The sequence below is a fragment of the Micrasema longulum genome, unplaced genomic scaffold (genome assembly GCF_059751315.1).
Source record: "Micrasema longulum isolate JH-2025_06_02 unplaced genomic scaffold, ASM5975131v1 h1tg001039l, whole genome shotgun sequence".
NCBI classification, from domain to species: Eukaryota; Metazoa; Arthropoda; class Insecta; order Trichoptera; family Brachycentridae; genus Micrasema; species Micrasema longulum.
Window position 1 is genome coordinate 41210 of NW_028278227.1, and position 21861 is coordinate 63070.

At 33.1% G+C, this 21861-nt stretch overlaps 2 long non-coding RNA genes across 2 annotated transcripts in view; one reads left to right on the forward strand and one right to left on the reverse strand.

Moving 5' to 3' along the window:
- Window positions 1–9167: 9167 nt before the first annotated feature.
- LOC148277382 (uncharacterized) overlaps window positions 9168–21861 on the reverse strand; it is a 47858-nt gene continuing 35164 nt past the window's right edge. Inside the window, exons 2-3 of the long non-coding RNA XR_015823498.1 lie at window positions 13543–16693; window positions 9168–9465 (exon numbers count right to left, since the gene is read on the reverse strand). This is a non-coding gene — a long non-coding RNA (uncharacterized LOC148277382). The remainder of the gene's footprint in view (window positions 9466–13542; window positions 16694–21861) is intronic.
- LOC148277383 (uncharacterized) lies at window positions 18629–19649 on the forward strand. The gene is made up of 3 exons (XR_015823485.1): window positions 18629–18662; window positions 18780–18866; window positions 19622–19649. It is a non-coding gene; the product is annotated as an uncharacterized LOC148277383 (long non-coding RNA).

A 21861-nucleotide genomic window follows, 5' to 3' on the forward strand; every position in this document is an offset into this window, starting at 1 on the left:
CTATTTTGATAAAATGTATTTGATGTTCAAACGCGTATCTTGAAAAGTATTGATCTAACGAAAAAAAAAATAGTACGATTTTAAGTAAATTTAATTTTTTTAGACTTTCGTATATTTATTTCTACAAAACCTTCAGGGGCGTAATTATATACAAAAAACTGATTTTAAGCACCATTTTTTTAAAATCGTTGCATGAGCGGTGGTCGTTCAAGGTCACAAACTTAAGGTTTTACTAAGGACCCTATGTCCACCGATACTGTTAAGTTTTAAAACATAATAACCCTTTTTATAAAAAAAGTGAAAAAAGTACATACCGAATGACCTTGAACGTCTCACGCTTCTAATAAATCTCGACAACCACCAGATGGATCTAAACCTGGTTTTTGCAGTCATGTAAAGTGTCCTAAAACAAAGCTACTCGTATTTGTAATATCTTTGAAAAATAAAAATTAGTACGTCAAATTCGTTTCTTACCGAAAAATACCGTATTTTACCAAAATCTGGTAAAATTCCCGTAAAATACCGCGGTAATTTTACCGCCTTGCATCTCTAGACACGGTATGGAAGTAGATTAATTAGTTCTGGGGAATCGAATTTATTATTTACATTTTTGTGAAGCAGGATCTGATCTTTTCTGTGTGTTAATGAATCAAGGTTATGAAATTTTAAAGAAGCTAAGTATTTAATTTGGAAAATACAAATGAAATTTGTATGTATAAGACTGATGACAACCCGCACGCGCGCCGGCCACGGTAGTCCAAATGCACTTAACACGGTAAAATGAATTAATTTTATTGTTCCGTGTCTGGGTGGATAAAAAATATTGTTCTGAGGGTGAAAAATAACCAGAACCCGAGAACAGTTGCTGGCGCGTTCACTTTTTTTTCGTATTCTTGAGGTCCTGGTTTCGATTCCTTGCAGGGTGGCCGTAGGACATTGGTTACAAAGGTGGTGCAGCACTGTAATATTTCAATGCTCCAGCACTGGCCTCCAGAGCGTAAAACTCATCACCTTACCATCCATGTTTATCTAGATACGCTGTAATTTAATGCTAATGCAGAGGCCTATGTACCACTAGTTTCAGATGAAGGGGCGTATAGGTAAATGATAATGATGATTACATGGTATATTATTTTTAATTCCTTGTCAATAGTTATGGAAAGATTTTTTAATCCGTTCTTTTAGCTTCTGATTTCAAGTTGTCGAATTCTGACAGTCGCGTAATTCCAAAACATGTCGGTACTCCGCGTCATGAAATCTAGATAAATGATGTTTTACTCCGTGTAATGTTTGTTTTTTGGGTTCATGACTCCCCAATGAAAGTGATTTATAACAAACTTTACAAATGGCTTTAGATGTATCGGTTGCAGTTTTATTGAAGTACTGCCAAATTGGATTCCTTCTTTTTTGAGGTTTTTTTATATTTTTTTTACCTAGAACAAAAAACAAAACTGAATGAACTATTCAAAGAACTTAAAAATATATTTACAATTTTAGTTTACGAACGAATTAACAGCATGATAATAATATTCAATCGATATGCCATAATAATATATCTTGAATACCAAAAAAGTCTGCAATCTCTTTTTAAACCTTAATTCAGAATGAAATCGCGATACATTTTTCTCAGTGCAAAAATAATCCAACTAATTAAATTAGTCATCATTCATTTACTAAAAAAACAATTGTTTCCCAAAAAACAATTACTTATGTAGGTCCAATTATTTAGTACGTACGGACCGTACGCCTGGCCACGACCTTCACTTCCGCAGCCTTCGCCCTGCGAGAGTGGTACTCTCGTTGTCAGAGAAAGGTCACAGTCAGGGGCTGTCGCGCAGACACGGCCGTCCTTTTCGAAGGCCGATCGCCCGTACCCGGCAGAAACTCGTTGCTTAGTCCGTGAGATAACCCCGTTTAGAGTTTGGCTTACACAGCAGTCTGAGAGCGGGAGGAACCTTCGTCCAGGCTCTAGACGTGGTTAAATACGGCTAATAAAACGCGGTGCAGAAGAACTGAATTTTTATTTAACAAAGTTGCCTATGTATTATCATCTCAATTGCGCCATGCCGCAGTCGATCATGGCGCAATTAAAATAATGTGTACGTTTAAAATGTTTATTATGTATGCAGACAATTGGTAGAATTCCATATTTAATTTGGTAATGTATCCAAAATAAAACCAGTATATTGGATTGTAATTCTACTATATTTTTTATAAAATATACAAACTGTTTTCAAACAAAAGTTTGTTTGAAAATGTCCTTACAAGACGAAACGCGTCACAATATACCCTTTGTATATTTTATAAAAAATGAAGTAGAATTATAATCCAAAAAACTTGTTTTATTCTGGATACATTACCAAATTAAGTTTAATTAAGATAGGGCAACTGCCCATACAGCCAATCAGGTGATGGACTTTTTGAGAAGCAAGTTTTGTAGCCGAGCCACCTCGCGTTTTGGGGACGTTGCATGGCCAGCTCGCTCCCCTGACATAAGCAGTCGTGACTTTTTGTTGTGGGGGTTCCTTAAAGCAAAAGTTTACACAAACAAACCCCGCGTACTGGACGAACTGAAAGAAGCCATAAGCTAAGAAATCACCAACCTGTCTCCTGCAATATTAGAGAAGGTATTCGACAGCTTCGGTGCAAGACTGGAAGAATTCTTGGTCAAAGAAGGACATTATTTAAAGGACATTATCTTAAACGGATAAAATCGGTCGTTCTGATGTTATTTTAATTCATTGACATGAGCACCCTTCTGTAATAAGCAATAAAACATTTTTAATCACAATTTTTGTGTTGTTTTTACTTTAAAACCGTCAGATCATTGTGCCGCTCTCTGCATATCGACAGTGTTCAGTTCAAATGCATTTTACCATAATTCAGGAAAAGGAATGAATTATTTCAAAAGTCAATAGACGTTTGCAGTTCAAATATTTTTGCTTGAATGTGTACAAAATATACAGCCCAGATGTCGCGGCGCGTGCGCGGCTTAGCGCGAATTTGTTGATGTATATTGTAAATCATAAGTTTTAGCAAAAAAATGTGTAAGAATGAATTAAAGCGCTCTTTATTTTTGTAGCTAACAATATTTGTCTGGTATGAGTCAAAGTCGAGATATGCTCATAAAACTAAAATTTTGAGCATATTATGCATTTTTTTAAAAACTTCCACCAAGAATTCAAGGTCGAAAACAGAATAATATGTTATTAGCCATTCCCAGCTCTATCTAACCCACTAGTTATTAAAACTCCTTGAATTATTTTTAGGCAAAACTACACGACGTCTGGGCTACTACGCAGTTGGTTTAAAACACATTTAAAATAAAGAAACCGCTTTTTTCAGAATTCCGGTGGCAGGAAATTTTTAAGAACACGTATTTTAGCATTGTTTTTCTGTTTTTCGCATCCCAAAACTGAACCGATTTGGTTGTTTTTTCAAAGAAAAAGCATGAAAATGAAATTTTCTGTGTACCTTTTGCGTTTTTCAAAAACAGTTATTAACAATACGTCCGAAGACGGCAGATAAAACTGAATGCTTTTAAGGGTTGGATCCTAGTTCCCCGAACGAAACAAAAGGGACACGCCAATAGTAAATATCTATAGAGTGACAAAAAATCATTGTGCCATAATCTAGGGACAAAATACGGGAACACATTTGTATGAATAATAGTTAAGGACGTTTCCTCTTAATGCCTTTGACCCGAACATGGTCGATACTTACAAATATTAAAAAAGACTTTTAGAAGAGACATTTATTTATTTATATTAAAATTGTAGTTAACATTACTTCACAGGTCAACCAACTACTATTAACTACTATCGAGTATTGACTGGCTATACCAGGAAGAAGAGTACTAATAATAAGACTGATGACAACCCGCACGCGCGCCGGCCGCGGTCGTCCAAATGCACACAACACGGTAAAATGAATTAATTTTACTGTTCCGTGTCTGGGTGGATAAAAAATATTGTTCTGAGGGTAAAAAATAACCAGAACCCGAGAACAGTTGCTGGCGCGTTCACTTTTTTTTCGTATTCTTGAGGTCCTGGTTTCGATTCCTTGCAGGGTGGCCGTAGGACATTGGTGACAAAGGTGGTGCAGCACTGTAATATTTCAATGCTCCAGCACTGGCCTCCAGAGCGTAAGACTCATCACCTTACCATCCATATTTATCTAGATACGCTGTAATTTAAATGCTAATGCAGTGACCTATGTACCACTAGTTTCAGATGAAGGGGCGGATAGGTAAATGATAATGATGATTACATGGTATTATTATTTTTAATTCCTTGTCAATAGTTATGGGAAGATTTTTTAATCCGTTCCTTTGGCTTCTGATTTCAAGTTGTCGAATTCTGACAGTCGCGTAATTCCAAAACATGTCGGTACTCCGCGTCATGAAATCTAGATAAATGTTGCTTTACTCCGTGTAATGTTTGTTTTTTGGGTTCATGACTCCCCAATGAAAGTGATTTATAACAAACTTTACAAATGGCTTTAGATGTATCGGTTGCAGTTTTATTGAAGTACTGCCAAATTGGATTCTTTCCTTTTTGAGGTTTTTTTTTATTTTTTTTACCTAGAACAAAAAACAAAAATGAATGAACTATTCAAAGAACTTTAAAATATATTTACAATTTTAGTTTACGAACGAATTAACAGCATGATAATAATATTCAATCGATATGCCATAATAATATATCTTGAATACCAAAAAAGTCTGCAATCTCTTTTTGAACCTTAATTCAGAATGAATTCGCGATACATTTTTCTCAGTGCAGAAATAATCCAACTAATTAAATCAGTCATCATTCATTTACTAAAAAAACAATTGTTTCCCAAAAAACAATTACTTATGTAGGTCCAATTATTTAGTACGTACGGACCGTACGCCTGGCCACGACCTTCACTTCCGCCGCCTTCGCCCTGCGAGAGTGGTACTCTCGTTGTCAGAGAAAGGTCACAGTCAGGGGCTGTCGCGCAGACACGGCCGTCCTTTTCGAAGGCCGATCGCCCGTACCCGGCAGAACCTCGTTGCTTAGTCCGTGAGATAACCCCGTTTAGAGTTTGGCTTACACAGCAGTCTGCGAGCGGGAGGAACCTTCGTCCAGGCTCTAGACGTGGTTAAATACGGCTGCAGGGCGTAGCGCTCGACGATCCTCGGAGTCTGGAGAGGAGTGGAGTGAAGTTAAGGTCTTGTAGATTTGACGAATAAAACGCGGTGCAGAAGAACTGAAGTTTTATTTAACAAAGTTGCCTATGTATTATCATCTCATCTCGCGCGGGAATTTTCAAAAAGATGACTTAGCTGTCCAAAATGAAAATTACTCGGATAATTCTGAAATAAATTACACATTCAACATTCTTCTATTGTTCTTCTAGCATTTTCTATTTCTATAGTTCTAGGATTCTAAATTAACAAAAATAAATATAATTAGAGTGGAGTCAAATATTAAATATTGAATACCAAATACAAAATCTTAAAAAACTGTAAAAATTGTAAACATTATAAATAATAATTAAATGAAATTAAGACTTAAAAATGAATAAAATGGTGTACGAAACAGTAGTAAAAAGAATGGCAAGTGTACATGATGCAACGGCACAAAAAGGAAACTAAACAAATATAAAGAGTAATAATAAGATCAATTTCACAACGCACGCGCACTGGTCGCGGCCGTACAAATTCACACAACACGTATAAATAAGGGTGAATGGATTTCATTGTTCTGTGTCCGAGCGTATAAAGAAAACAGTTCTGAATGCGAAAAAGAACCGGAACCCGAAAAGAGTTGTTGGCGCGTTCGCACCACTGGTTACAGTTGATGGAGCGGATAGGTAAATGATGATGATGATTTCAGTGTATTATTTTTATTGATTATTTTCAAAAAATACAAACATAATTCGTTGTTATTACTTCTGGGAAGATTTTTAAATCCGTTCGCTTTAATTTAGCTTCTGATTTCCAGTCGTCTAACTCTGACTGTCGCGTAATTCCAAAACATGTCGGTACTCCGCGTCATGAAATCTAGATAAATGTTGCTTAACTCCGTGTAATGTTTGTTTTTTGGGTTCATGACTCCCCAATGAAAGGGATTTATAAGAAACTTTATTTATTTATTCATTCAAAATTACACTAGTTTAAATATTAATGAACTTATTAAGGCTTTTTTGGCTATGCCCGTGTCGAGCCATAATAAATAACAATAAAAATACATAGTAAAATTAATTAGATTAAATTATAATGACATGTGATGCAATAGAATAACAACCTAGAAAAAAAAATTATTATAAATAATAAAATTCCAAAGAATACAATGCAAAAAAGATGATCGGAAATAATTTGATAAAAATAAATTATACAAATTTAGAATCACACATAATCAAATATAGAAAATAATGGTATCATTAAAATCGACAAAATAATAGTAAAATATAGTTGTATTAAAAAAAAAAAATAAAGTATCATTGAAATCAACAGAAAAAGAATGTATATATGATAACATAATTGAAATGATAATTGAGATATGTTTTCTAGAAACTCACTCAATACTATAGTAATAAATATAAGGAATAGGAGATAGGGATATAAGAAATAATACTTTACAAATGGCTTTAGATGTATCGGTCGTAGTTTGATTGAAATATTGCCAAATTATATAATAAATATACTCTCTTACCCACATGCAAAATAGTGCAACAAGTTAAAAATTTAAATTAAAAACAGTTTTCTCGATATAACATTTATTTTAATATTTTAATTAAATTTCTAATTTAATCTACAAAAAGATATAAAACAAGAAAATCTATCAATTGTGATTTTAGTAGTAAATATATATGTTATTTTATCAGGATACAATAGAAGACAACATTGTCAATTCATAAATAACAGATTTATGCAGATTTTTAAAGAGAAAATGTACATTAAATTGATGAATGGAGAATTTCAACTTACATAGTGGAAAAAATAAAATGTTGTAAATAAATATTTATTAGATAACAAAATTAAATTTATTAGAATTAAAATTTAAAGTGTTTACGGCATTAGGTATTATTCAAAATAAATATTAAACATTTCATTGATAATTGGCTTTTTTAATTCTATAAGACAAAATGAAATTCTGCCGAAGATTGTCACAAGTAAAATAATTCCCCCCTATATTCATGAAAATTAACATGAAAATTGATTTTCTTTAGACGTTAAATTCAAAACCCATTTTTTTTGTTCACGCAAGAACGATGGATCCGGAATCAAAACTGCTTATACAAAATATTAAATATCATTCAAATAATTTTGTTGTACATATGTCTAAAAACGTAATTTCGCAGCCTGCTTGAATGTAATAAATAAACTCTCATGCGGGGTTTGTCAACTTGAAGAAAAAGTTGATTTATGCTTCACAGCTAGTCCATTTTAGTATTTGATAATAACATCAGTAATTCTTGTGAAAGTCAATGGCGTTTGCAATTCTAAGCCTTTTGCAATAATGTGTACAAGACCTACGCAATTGGTTTAAAAAACACAGTTGAAATAACGAAATTGCTTTTTCTAGAGTTGCGGTGGCTGGGAATTTTTATGAAGAGGTATTTAGACATTGTTTGTCTGTTTTCCAAACCCCAAAACTAAACCGATTTGGTTGTTTTTTTGAAGAAAAAGTATTAGAATTAAATTTTCTGTGTTCTTTTTGTGTTTTTTAAAATTAGTTATGTACAATATGTCTGAAGACGGCAGATAAAACTGATGGTCCTAGTTCCAATAATTAAGAATTTATAAAAATAAAAAAATACGAAAGGGATCGCCAATAGTAAATATCTATAGTATGTCAAAAAATTATAGTACCATAATCCAGGGACGAAATACGGGAATACGTTTGCATGAATAAAAGTTAGACGGCGTTTCCTCTTAATGCTTTTGACCTGAGCATTTGCGATATTTACGAAGATTAAAAAAGACGTAGACGTAGTTGTCACAAATTATATTTTATTCTATTGAAATTATAGTCAACATTCCTTCACAGGTCAACTACTTTTGAGTAATGAGTGCCTATGAACCAGGAAGAATAGTAAAATGAATGAATTACATTGTTTTGTGTCCGGACGGATATAGAAAACAAGTCTGAGTGTGAAAAAGAACCAGATCCCGAGAAGAATTGTTGGCGCGTTCTCCTTTTTATAGCATCCTTGAGGCCTTAGGTTTGATTCCTTGCAGGGTGGACGTGAGATATTGGTTTTAAAGGTGATGCTGCACTGTATTTATTTTTATTAATAACTTCGAAAGAAAACAAATACAATTCCTTGTCCTTACTTCAGTGGAGATTTTTGAATCCGTTCGCTTTAGTTTAGCTTCTGTTTTCAAGTCGTCCAATTCTGACTGTCGCGTAATTTCAAAACCTGCCTGTGCTCCGCGACATGAAATCTAGATAAATGTTACTTTACTCCGTGTAATGTTTATTTTTGGGTTCATGACTACCCAATGAAAGTGATTTATGACAAACTTTACAAATGGCTTTAGATGTATCGGTTATAATTTTATTGAAGTACCGTCAAATGTGAAAAACATATCCGCGTTACGTACTGAAGCATAAGACATAAGACAAATATATTGTTTTCAATATCTAAAATATATATTTAAGAACCCAAATTTATTTACAAGTAATTCAAAAAGATCAAGTCAAAGAAGGAATCGTGTGTTAGAGATACTACGTTTTAAATTGAGGCTCGCACAGAGACATGTATATTTTATAGGCCCAAAATTTTTGGATTATTTTTTTACTGATAACATTTCATCGATTCCAAACTATCAGAAATTTCCTTCTTTTAAAAAACACGCACTATCCTGGATTCAAACCAAAGATATGAACTCTTTTTTTCTATTAAGTATTTTGTTGCCCTTAATAAGGAATAAGGAATATTATAATAAGGAATATTTTTAAGTTTTTTATATTTTTTATTTCCTTTTTTAATTACTATAAAAAAAATACCATATAATCCTTTACGGCATATTTTATTTTCTCTTTCTTATGTTACACAATAATATTATAACTGTCTATTTATTATAGGAGCAAAAAATCATTAACATTTTCTTGTATACCCACGAACAGGCCATGCCTTTGTGGGATTTTTTGTTTACTATTAGTATGTATTTCATTGCTATGTAATTATACTTTATTTTTTTATACTCTGGTTAACCTCTTACGTATATTGTAAAAAAAAGCCGTATTCATATTCTCACAAGATTTCCATCTTTAGTTACGTGGAAGTTCGGCGGTGGGTGCGCGTGGTGACCGGAACTAGACAACACCCTGTTCAGGTAGGTGAACACTTTGGCATAGCATATGTTCTTCCCTCCGCACTTGGAGCACCTCCAAGTTACTTTTCCACTGGAACTGGCGTTGCAGTATGCGTAAGTGTACCCCTCGTACAGCAAAATATTTTTTCCTTGTTTCGACTTTATAAAACGAACTGAAAAACGATAAAAACCGTTAGAGATGTTATAATACGCACATGCGTTTCAATAAAGATGCAGTACATTTTTGAGGGGGTTATACGGAATTCTAGGCTTTTCCATAGGGAAATATCACATTCTACGAATACCGATTAAAATATATGAAATGGATTAAGAACAATTATTTGAACGTAATTATGCAGAAAGCAGTCAGCCCACAATTTTGCAAAAATGAGATATTGATGTTATCGGGTGCAGTAAGGTCAATTATATGTCTTGCTAAAAACAGTCAGACCACTTTCATACAAAAAATTGTTTTAATCACCTTCTGAAAATGGTGTCCATCACAAAAACGGCATTAAAATTTGCATAAAACACCCTCAGCACTAGAAAATCTCAACGAATTTTAAAAATCAGTAAAACTGGTCAAATACATAATTTAATTATTGTTTGTAATGAAAAAAAAACTAATGTATTTCTCGTTTATCATTTGCAAGAGCCAAAAACATTCCAACTGTTGTGGAGATTTGTTTATTCACTCTTTTCACAAATGTGCTATTATCTCAGTTTCACTTTTCTATGGCTGGCTTCTTTCTGCATAACTACGTTCAATTGTATTTTCAAAATCAATATGGATATTGTGGAGAAATGTTTTCATATATAAATGTAAAAAAGAAATTCAATAAAAATACGTTCGTAGAAAAACGCGACGTGTTTGGCCTCGGTTGTTGTGACGTCAAGATTCGTGATAATGTTCTAAACAAAATTCAACGGAACAAATAAACATGAATCGTGACGTACTAGGGGCGCGGCCGAAGGAATGACCGTTTTTGCGCAAAGCCAAAATACAAATTTAAAAAGGTTTTTTTTGCTACTAATAATTACCAAAAAATTTTTTTTTACTGGACAGTATGTCATAGACCTTTATTAATCTAAAAATATTTTTAAAAAGTGGTATTTCCCTATTATGCCAAATAATCAGTAGGGGGTGTCTAGGATTCTCGTGCGTTTACAAGTTATTAACATATATTTTAAGAAGTAAATATGGAGGTCTAGATATTTACTGGGCTCGTACGACCTGTTATTGATTGGTTTTATGAATTATTTTACACACTAATTAACATTCACCATTAATTTCCCGAACTCTCCCGTCTGTTGACTTTTGTGAAGTAAAAGAGATCATCTCTCTCATCATAGGTATCAACCTATTATGATATTATTGGGTGAGATTCATCGGACTGACTTTATTGACCCACTAGATAACGCATGAAAATTATTTTCAATGTTTGTACCTTTTTCTTTACCAGTTAGTTTAATCAACAATATTTTGAGACAGTCTAATTCCTGTTTTCAGAGACAAAACCCAAAATGAGGAAAGTACATTCTACTGGCCGTACCTTCAAGCTGTTCTGTGAGTATGAGTTTAGGTTTAGAATGTACTTTCCTCACCTTTAGTTTTGTCTGTTGATACATAAATACATTTTTGAGTTTTGTATTTCTTTTTCGAGTATGGTCCACTCTGTCGGAATATAAAATAATTTTGTTAATCACTCAATAGCCAAAATCGAATACTTGTCTGCAAACATTTGGCTAAACTCATTATATTTTTATATTAAGCTATTTGAACACACTGTCTGAAATTGTATTGGTTTTTACAATACAGCACATTGAGCTGACCCCGGTCATAAGAAATGTGCCATTGCGTACAATCGTAAAAATCCACAATACAATAAAATTACACGGGGTGGATTGATGGTATTATTTTTATTCATTTAATGGCCAGAATACCCTAAAGCCGACTAATCTTCACCCGATTTTCTTTTGCAGTATTTTTATCTGAGAGTACAAACCACCTAATTTTACCATGTGGACGATAAATTTGAAATGGGCCAACTCCTTTCAGTAGAAATGTATTAAAGTCGGTTTAATTTTGACCAAAGAACAAAAAAATATTGGTAAAAAAGTATCAAAATACATATGAAATCGACACGAAACATCAAGTACAGGTATAAAAACAAAACAAAGAACTTTAACATATTACAGTTTATTGATTGAAAAAAGAGGTTTATCTAAATAGGTTTGTACATCAAATTATGGGTATTTTTAACGTTAGCTATAAAGATTAAGCATTTTAATACTCGAATATTCATTTCAAAGATAATAACAGAACATTGTACGCATTATAACTAGAATCAATGATCAATTTTCCCATTTCCTACAGTATAAATTGTGATATTTTCGGAAAACCATAGAGTTGTACATGAAATTGCACGACCAGAAGTACACGATCGTTAGTCTAAATTTGGATATTTTGAGTTTTAATTGTAATTTAACCAATTTAACAGAAAAATATATTGAGCATTACAATGTCAATATATATAAACTTACGAACATTAATAAATTTTTGAAGCTTTGTTTTTGCTCTCCTGCGAAATGGCTGATTTAGACATACTGCAGTGTAATTCTGGGGGTGTGAAACGTAATGCTACTAACTACAGGTGTCCAAAGTATATTTAAAGATAAGACGTATTACAACAGAGACGAAAAACATTTTTGAGAAGGAAACATGAAAGTTTAGACTCATGACCATTGTGTAACATTCACCATTCAGCTTATGTTTAATCGTCCGCTTCAACTCTTCCATTTTTTTATTTTTTGTGAAGTTAAAAAGCTGAAAGCTGAAAAAGTGCATGAGATTCATCTGACTGAATTATACTCAAAAAGGTTTCGCATCTCTGTTGTAGTTCAACACGTTAATCTTAAAAACTTCCTAGAGGGCGAAATACAGTCCTTGTCTACAAACATTTGAACAAACTCAACATATTGGAGATGGTTCCTAAACAGTTTATTATAAGACGTTGTCTTTTCCATTTATTTAGTATTTTCTCTTCGAAGGCATACAATACATAGTACATACATCGAAGCACATTTAGTATTTTCTCTCCGGAGGCATACAATACATAGTACATACATCGAAGCACATTTAGTATTTTGTCTCCGGAGGCATACAATACATAGTACATACATCGAAGCACATTTAGTATTTTGTCTCCGGAGGCATACAATACATAGTACATACATCGAAGCACATTTAGTATTTTGTCTCCGGAGGCATACAATACATAGTACATACATCGAAGCACATTTAGTATTTTATCTCCGGAGGCATACAATACATAGTACATACATCGAAGCACATTTAGTATTTTGTCTCCGGAGCCATACAATACATAGTACATACATCGAAGCACATTTAGTATTTTGTCTCCGGAGCCATACAATACATAGTACATACATCGAAGCACATTTAGTATTTTGTCTCCGGAGGCATACAATACATAGTACATACATCGAAGCACATTTAGTATTTTGTCTCCGGAGGCATACAATACATAGTACATACATCGAAGCACATTTAGTATTTTGTCTCCGGAGGCATACAATACATAGTACATACATCGAAGCACATTTAGTATTTTGTCTCCGGAGGCATACAATACATAGTACATACATCGAAGCACATTTAGTATTTTGTCTCCGGAGGCATACAATACATAGTAAATACATCGAAGCACATTTAGTATTTTGTCTCCGGAGGCATACAATACATAGTACATACATCGAAGCACATTTAGTATTTTGTCTCCGGAGGCATACAATACATAGTACATACATCGAAGTACATTTAGTATTTTGTCTCCGGAGCCATACAATACATAGTACATACATCGAAGCACATTTAGTATTTTGTCTCCGGAGGCATACAATACATAGTACATACATCGAAGCACATTTAGTATTTTGTCTCCGGAGGCATACAATACATAGTACATACATCGAAGCACATTTAGTATTTTGTCTCTGGAGGCATACAATACATAGTACATACATCGAAGCACATTTAGTATTTTGTCTCCGGAGGAATACAATACATAGTACATACATCGAAGCACATTTAGTATTTTGTCTCCGGAGGCATACAATATTAATCCAAATGAAATGGTTATATTTGGATTAAAAAAAGCCATTATAAGTGGTATTAAGCAGAATAGCGCCTAGTTTGTCTAATTACACATTTCAAAACTATTGATTACCTTGAATGTAATGAAAGCAATTTGACGCACTTAGTCACTCTTTTATAGATTTAATCTTGAATGTTTTGTATTTTTTGTAGTTGTCCAACGTCAGCTTAGGTGGATGTGAATGTTTATTGAGTATTTTCGTAACTTTCCCTTTGAGGAGGTATACAGACGCGATACATCGAGTGCGTCCGTTATTCAGGGTACAAGCCCATCTCTCTAGACCATTTACCCTCTTTCTGGTGCACCTGTAGGTATAGCCCTTTATGTACGCCTTCAGCCTGCGTCCCGCTCTGGCTAAGAATGTAACTAAAACAAAAAACAAAAGGTTTCAGAACTAATATAAAACAATTTGACTATAACTTATACTTAGGAGAGGTTTGCGGATCGAATCCCGCCGTACTACAACTTAATTACTATTTTCTAGTAAAGCTAATAATATCCGACTAGTTGAGAATGCCGCATAAATGAAATTTTTTGCGTTCGATTTGTGATTTTGTTTACAATATAGTAATAATAAGTTTTTTAACTCAAACATAGTAATAATAAGTTTTTTAAAAAGTTTAGAAGCCAAAAAGTATGCTGCATTGCAAATAAAAAGTAATTGATAATAACAAAGAAAGAGAAAAATCACATTGTTAGTTATGTATATAAAACATGTTTTTTTTTTAGAAAAAGTTAAAGTGATAAAAAAAGTTAAATTACGACATAAAAAGAAAATAATTGGAAACTGAAAACTGAAAAAAATTGATGTGTTGACACATACCTATTAACAACAAAAAATAAATTATTGTGAGAGTATAAAATAATAATATATATCACAACAAAAACAGAAAAAACATAGCATAAAAAGGAAAGAAGTTTTATATCAAGTTAAATTATCTTCAAACAATGTCTAAACCCAATTCACCGAATTAGCTTGGGCTAATTTATACGTTATGACCATTTTCAGCTAGTTGTAAATTACTCACTATTCATCATTATCAAAATCTTAGCGGCACTAATGGTGCACAGGGCACTGCATAAGTAATATGTATACAGCGTAATTCGCTCATCTGTCACAGGAATGTAAGGTAATCCGTCTTATGCTAAAATACTATGGCAAATATTATTGAAAGTTGATGCACAACTCGGTTTTAATTCAGTTTGAGCTAATCATGAACCCAAATATTTATATTTATATTTAAAATGTAAACAATGCAAGTCACTTAGCTATAAAAATAATATTAAAGAATGTAAAAAATATATAAGGAAGGAATTTTTTCTTTTACATCAATATACATTTTTACACTTTCAACATTTTATTTTTATAAGTAACTTAAATCCTACCGAGCCACTTTCTGTGGCTTGGTGGTGAAATCGAAATTGATGTTGAGTTTGATAGTGTAAAGACAAAAACAAAATGTTTCTCAATATTTTTTTAATGCATACACGTAATAACAAACTTTATATTTAAAACACTTGCTTTGTGGTTATTCATTGTAAGAAAATAAATATACAACAATGTTTTTAACCAATTTTTTGTTTTACTAACCGGTTTTAAAGCTATACAAGCTTCTGTATCAAGGTTTAATTAACTCATGAATTCTATCTAATTATATTATAACAGTGATTACAATATATTACATCGAACATATAGAGCTAATAAGTCAAGTCTTTTTGACATTTAGTCCACTCCTGTCTAGTTTAGTGTCATACATGGTCAATATAGTGCAGGCAGTTAGTAAAATAAACCAAAGTAGGGAACAAAATGCCGAACACTCCTCAAGTGGAACGGAAGGCCTGTTGACTACTGCCAACAGGCCGGCTTCTCCTGAAGAGTTTTAAGTGGTTTCCTCTCCACATGAGCAAATGTTGAGAAGTTCCTGATTGGTCCACATTAGTAAATCCTTCCTGATCTCAGCAGTTTAGAAAAAATAAAGAAATTTAATCGCAGAAAAATTCTCCTTTTGAAATGTAAACCTCGTATATTATAAACAAAGTAAAAAATAATGCAAATCCCAAAAAAAAAACTCCTGTCTAGTTTTAAAGATAGTACCTCTTTAGAAGAAGGTAGTTCATCTTTAGAAGAAACAACATGACAAAAAGACTGGACTTATTAGCTCCATATGTTCGATGTAATTTATTTTTTTATTTCATTTATTAAAAGAAAACAACAGTCATTATAACGAAATAATAAATATTTACAAATAAACCAAAATAATAGGCCAATTTTGGTTTTCTATACATTACTAAATACAATGTCAAAAAATAAGAAAAAAAGCGTACCTTTAAAAAGCCACTCCGCATCATTTCACACGTAAAAAATAAATAAAATATTACAATAATAATGAAAAAATAAAAAAATAAAAGAAAAGTTTTTTCAACAATGTTTGTCTAGCATGTCCAAATGCTACTCAGTGAATGTTACACAGTGTGTCAAGTGGCCACTTAAACCAGCCAATGACAGGTCATAAGCCATGTAAATGCCTAGACTTTTATATTCCCTTCTCAAAAACGTTTTCCTTCCCGTTGAAATAAATTAAAAAGTTTTTTGTTTACTCGGATTTAAAAATCCCTTCGCCGGCGGATCCATACGGAGTAACCTCAAATCAGCCCTCCTTTCTTTCTTCTTTCAAACAAATTAATTAATCACAATATTAAAGAATACAAAAAAACATTATATTAGATAGGTACAGTTGGATTAAATTATAAATATTATTTTCAATTAGGGTTCTAGCATTTTCTTTTACTTGGTTTGAAGTAAGAAAATATACATCGATTTCAGTAAAAAACGTATATTTAGTGGTCAATGTTAAAATAAAATAAAATAGAATAGAAGTCATTAGTTAATTATGCCTTGATAAAGAGGCTGGTGTAGCTTTGAAACCGGTGGGCTGAAAAAATAAAAAGTAAGTGGTTAAAAACAAGGTTGTTTTATATTTATTTTATTGTAATAACAAACGTTTTAACAGAGTCTGGGTCTAATTTAAGGCAGTTGTGTGGTTGTGGCATTCCATAACTTTAACGGGAACCCCGTTGATAGTGTGAATTCTGCTCAAGCAATGTTTCCTCCACATGAAGCAACGCCAGAACTGTTTGTAACCCATAGTTCTTTCCTTTACATAAATAAAATTGTTCAGGAGCAACGCTGGTTTTCCACGAAATCCGACTTCTTTCACTATACCTAAAACAAATATTTAAAATATTAATTTGTTTCTAATAAATGCACGCTTTTTAGTAATAATATTAAACAATAAAATTTTCATAAACAATAATAAATTCGAAGTGGTTGATGAATACGAAGAACTAAAAAAAAGACTTGATTAAGACAACCAGACAGCGAAATCGCCAAGGTGAATAGGGCTAAGTTGAGCGGCTTTCGGCAAACTTAAATACATATTTGAAAATATTATTAAAAACATTAAGTGAGGAAAGTATGTTTTTCTTCAATTTATTTTGGTCTTTCGTTTTACTCGACTAATCTAGTCGGTGGATAAGGAAGTTCGTATGGGTGCTTCGCCCCCGGAATTCCCACATCACAATGTCTAAGAGACAGAATAAGAAATGAAGAAATAAGGCGCCGAATCGTAGCCGTAGATATCATTGATTGTACAGCAAAATTAAAATGGCAGGGGGCAGGACACTTGGCGAGACGATGACAGGTGGACATCAAGAATAATAAAGTGGAGACCGTGGGCAAACAAAAGAGGATTTGGAAGGCCACAGAAACGATAGGCCGACGACGTTGCCTCGATAGCCGGTAGAACATGGATTAAAAAAGTGAGGGAAAGAAAGGAGTGGAAACGTTTAGAAGAAGCTTTTATCCAGCAGTGCAGTGAAGAGAACAAGGCTGAAGAAGAAGAAAAATATAAAAGAACAGGCGTAAGAAAGCTGTACTTTAAAAATACAAACTATTCAAATATGGGTTGTAGTCCCGTGGCTTAGACTCATGAATTAAAGGTCCGAGGTTCAAATCCCACCCTACCAGAAATTGGTTTCTATTTTCTATTACTGAGTTATTTACAGCTCACTGAAAATAACCCCAAAAATTTTAATATTTAGAAAAATCGAACGTATTTAAGTTTGAAACAGCAATTTTGTTGGTATGAAATTGAATTAAATTAAGATTTAAAATAATATTTAGTAAATTTTATATCTGTCGTAAAATGATAAATGTAAAACTTGATTTATTGGAGCGTGTACACATCAAAAGTATATTTTAGACCAAAGTGAGTGGCAAGAGACAATTAGGATAATACACGTAACATGATAAATTGTCGAATGAAGTAGATTTGGAAAAAAAAAACACTTATACAGTCCAGGTATTTCGGTTGAAGCAGTTGAGGTTGTTGAATGGAATGAAGTTGTGTAAAATAATGAAAATATTTGAAAAAGATGAACAAAATTACTTATTTGTTCATATATTTTACTGGATTTTTGGATTCCCTACTGTTAGATATTCTAAGGATGCCGTGACGTTAGCGGGACCGAAGACAGTTATTTACCCACTGGCGGTTATTGCATTCTCTATTGCAACAAGAATAGAGAGAATGATTGATGACAACTTAATTACTAGTACAAAGGACACATTATCAGCCCGAACAGTTGTATATACAACACTCAAAACGTTAGAGACTGTATCGGCCGTGTGGGCGCTTATATCAGAATCATTAATCAATAAAAAAGAGAAATTAAAACTCCACGAAAATTTTAGAAAGATTGATCATCATATTTTGAAAAATTCAGATGAATTAACAAATACGGCATTAAAAGCTGCTCGATTATATATATTTTACATGATTTGCACTATTTTATACTATTCGTTGGATTTAGTGCGTTGGGGGAAAGGAATCTATCAAATTTTTCTAGCTTTTAAAATGGTCACAATGGATGCAATCGTTTTACAGTTTTGTCACGAAATATATTTATGTCTCCTACGTCTAAAATCTTTGAATTCACATTTAAAGAGATTTTCACATAGTATTTCTTGCGATTTAATTAACGATGTTGACTACAGGAGAACGAGCTTGTTTTGTGATCTGGAAAACGGCGTTATAAACCGAGGTCGGCAACAAAAAGTCAGCAACATTTTTGAAGCCTATTTAAAATTAGGAGAAAATGTCCAAATCATTGGAAAACGAATCGGTAATAATGTAAGTATGAAGGTACCCGTTATTAAATTATTACACGTTTAAAACATTGAAGTGTTCGGGGCCTTTCTTTTTAAGTTTTTGGTATGAACAAGAATTTAAAAATACATTTAATTGCAGGTGGTGATTGTATCTTTCCAAGCACTTTTTACTTTGATAACTGCGGTAAATATGTACGTGAAAAAAACGGAATATACTATAAATAATGTAAGTAGTGTAGGTAAATTACAAAAGTTTTAGAACCCGATTTAAGAAACTCTTCTATGTAAATGTATCTACAACAAACTACAGTGCACACTCGCTAATGAGGAGGATTTGTGCGTTCGCAGACGCAAATGAAATAGATGTATTTAATATGAAACTTTTGAGTTTTAAAATCGGGTATTTGAATCACGGATTTACGGCTTTAAGGTTAGTGGTTCGAATCCCACTCTACCTCAACTTGATTCCCATTTTCTAGTAGTGAGTTATTTACAACTGGTTGAAAATGGCCCTCAAAATGAAATATTTGGGCAAATCATGAGAAGGCAAATATTTATTTGAAAAAAAAGCCAGTGTTTCAATTCATTATCTTTAAATTCAAATACCCAAATAGTACTATGTCGATTTAAACTGACGTTTTATTTACTTATATCTGTATACTTAATTATTATTTTTCCAAATTCTTCTAATTTAATATTCTTTTAATATAACTGACGGAAAAAACGTACTTTTGTTCTCTCCACTGCAATATATGTATGTATTCTATGTATACCCATGTGAATATGTTTTTTTTAAATTTCATACTCGTTATTCTTCTTAATTCATGTTTATTTGCTACGTTTCTGTAAAATACATGTCTGACTTTATGTTTATATGCAAAAAAAGCCAACAAGGCGTTTAAATAAATACATAACAAGTAATAGTTTCGATATGTGACAGAAAAATACGCAATTAAACAACGATCTATCAATTGATTACAGGACACAATGGCTCAACTGTCGATATTTCTTTGGATGATGCATTACATATCTTATTTCTTATGTGCAACAGGAGCAACTGAGATATTAGTAAAGGAGGCTGAAAGAACGAGGGATTTGCTAGGAAAGTTAAGCGTCTCTTCTATCAAAGGTAATCAATCATATCGACGTAATATATTATAATATTAAAACGAGATATATACGAGATATATACATATATATTCTCTATATAAAGACAGCACAGCATGTGCTAGGGTAAACGGATCATACGCATCGTGGTTTGGCATTCATAAAGGAGTGAAGCAGGGATGTGTTATGTCACCATGGCTGTTCAACGTGTATATCGATAACTGCATGAAAGAACTGAAAGGCTTAAGAATAGGAGCAAATGGGTGATTTAAATGTCAATTGTCTTTTGTATGCTGACGATGCTGTACTCCTTGCTAACAACAAAGAGGAACTGCAATTCTTGGTAACAAAGGTCTACGATGTATGCGAGAGAAGCGATTTGCTAATGAATGTCGATAAATCGAATGTGATGGTTTTTGAAAGTATGACTAAATGTAAAATCACTGTGAATGGAGTTATACTAAAACAAGTAGAGGAATTTGTGTATCTGGGAAGTATGTTCACTAGGGATGGAATGACTGAGAAAGATATTGAAAGGAGGGTGAGTGCCGGGAACAGAGTGAACGGTGCACTTAAATCGACCTTGGCAAATAAATGCTTGTCACAAGAGGCAAAATTGGCAGTTCACAACGGAGTCCTGGTCCCGTCCCTGATGTATGGGAGCGAAGTATGGACTTGGAAAAACAGGGATGAAAGTAGGCTGAATGCTGTCGAAATGCGATTTCTCAGGCGAATGTGTGGTAAACCTATGTACGATAGATGCACAAATGTTGAGATCCGTACATTATGTAAGGCTGAGACAAGCATTATCGAAAAAATCAAGAAAGGAGCTCTGCGCTGGTTTAGACATGTAGAACGAATGGACAGCGAGAAAACGGCTAAGAATATTTACAATGCGAATGTTGATGGATGCAGAAATAGAGGAAGACCGAGAAAGACATGGCATGACCAAATCCAACAAATAATTAAAGATCCAACAAGCTACAAAAAGTGGCTTGGTGGGATTTTAGTTTTAGTAAAAATATAACAAGTGAATTTTTTTTTAAATTGTAAAAATGTATAATTATGCTATTAAAAAAAAAAAATGGACATGTCAAAAGTCGGAATAATCGGCGCGCGTGTATGAGAAGATGTATGAATATAGAGGAAGCGAGATCTGTATGCAAAGATATACTGTTGTAGCGTTCTATCCTCTCTGCCTGCCCGTACGGGGAGACGGGGTGATGGTTTGTTGTTGTTTGTTGTTGTATATATACATAACATAAAAATTTCATTTTAATTTTAGATCCAGAGTTGTCGACCATTTTGAACAAGTGCATAAACATGGTTCAGAAAAAAAATTCTTTACGCGTTTTGATCTGGAGATTATATCCGATGGACTTTACGCTTCTTTCTAATTTTGTCATGATAACCGTATCTTATTCTATTATACTCATTCAAATGAACTAATGCGTAATTGTCACTTACTCTTACGCACGTTTTACTTTCAAAAAGTTCTTAATCTAATTTAGTGAACTATCTAAAATAGAAGTATACCCACATAAAATATTACAGTAGAATTCTTAAGCATATGCGAGTATTGTAACTAGGAGACATCAAAATGAATAATGTTCGAGTTATTATATTAGGAGCACAAAATACTAATCACCGCCGATAAAAATGACAAATAACCATTCAGGAAGGTATGATAAATGATACGTGAAACAATATCGTGTTTTGAAAAACGAAACCATCGCTTTAGAAGCGTAATTGAATGTTTAATAAGGCGAGAAGTCATGCCTGTCACGGACAACCACAACAGCGCATTTGTTCATATATTTTTTTGGATTTTTGGATTCCCGACCGTAAGATACCGCAACGATAAAGTTTTCCTCGGGGGACCGGTACGAACATTTTATCCGGTGTTTTTAATTATAATGTCAATACTCGCGAGAATAGAGAGAATGCATAACGAAAGTTTTTTGGAGAAGACGAGCGGAACGTCCGTGCAAGCGGTGGTATACGTTACCCTAAAAACAATGGAGAGCGTGTGCTCAATATGGGCGCTGACATCAGATTCCATTTTGTACAAAAACGAAAAATTACTCCTTCACCAGAATCTCCTCTCGATTGAT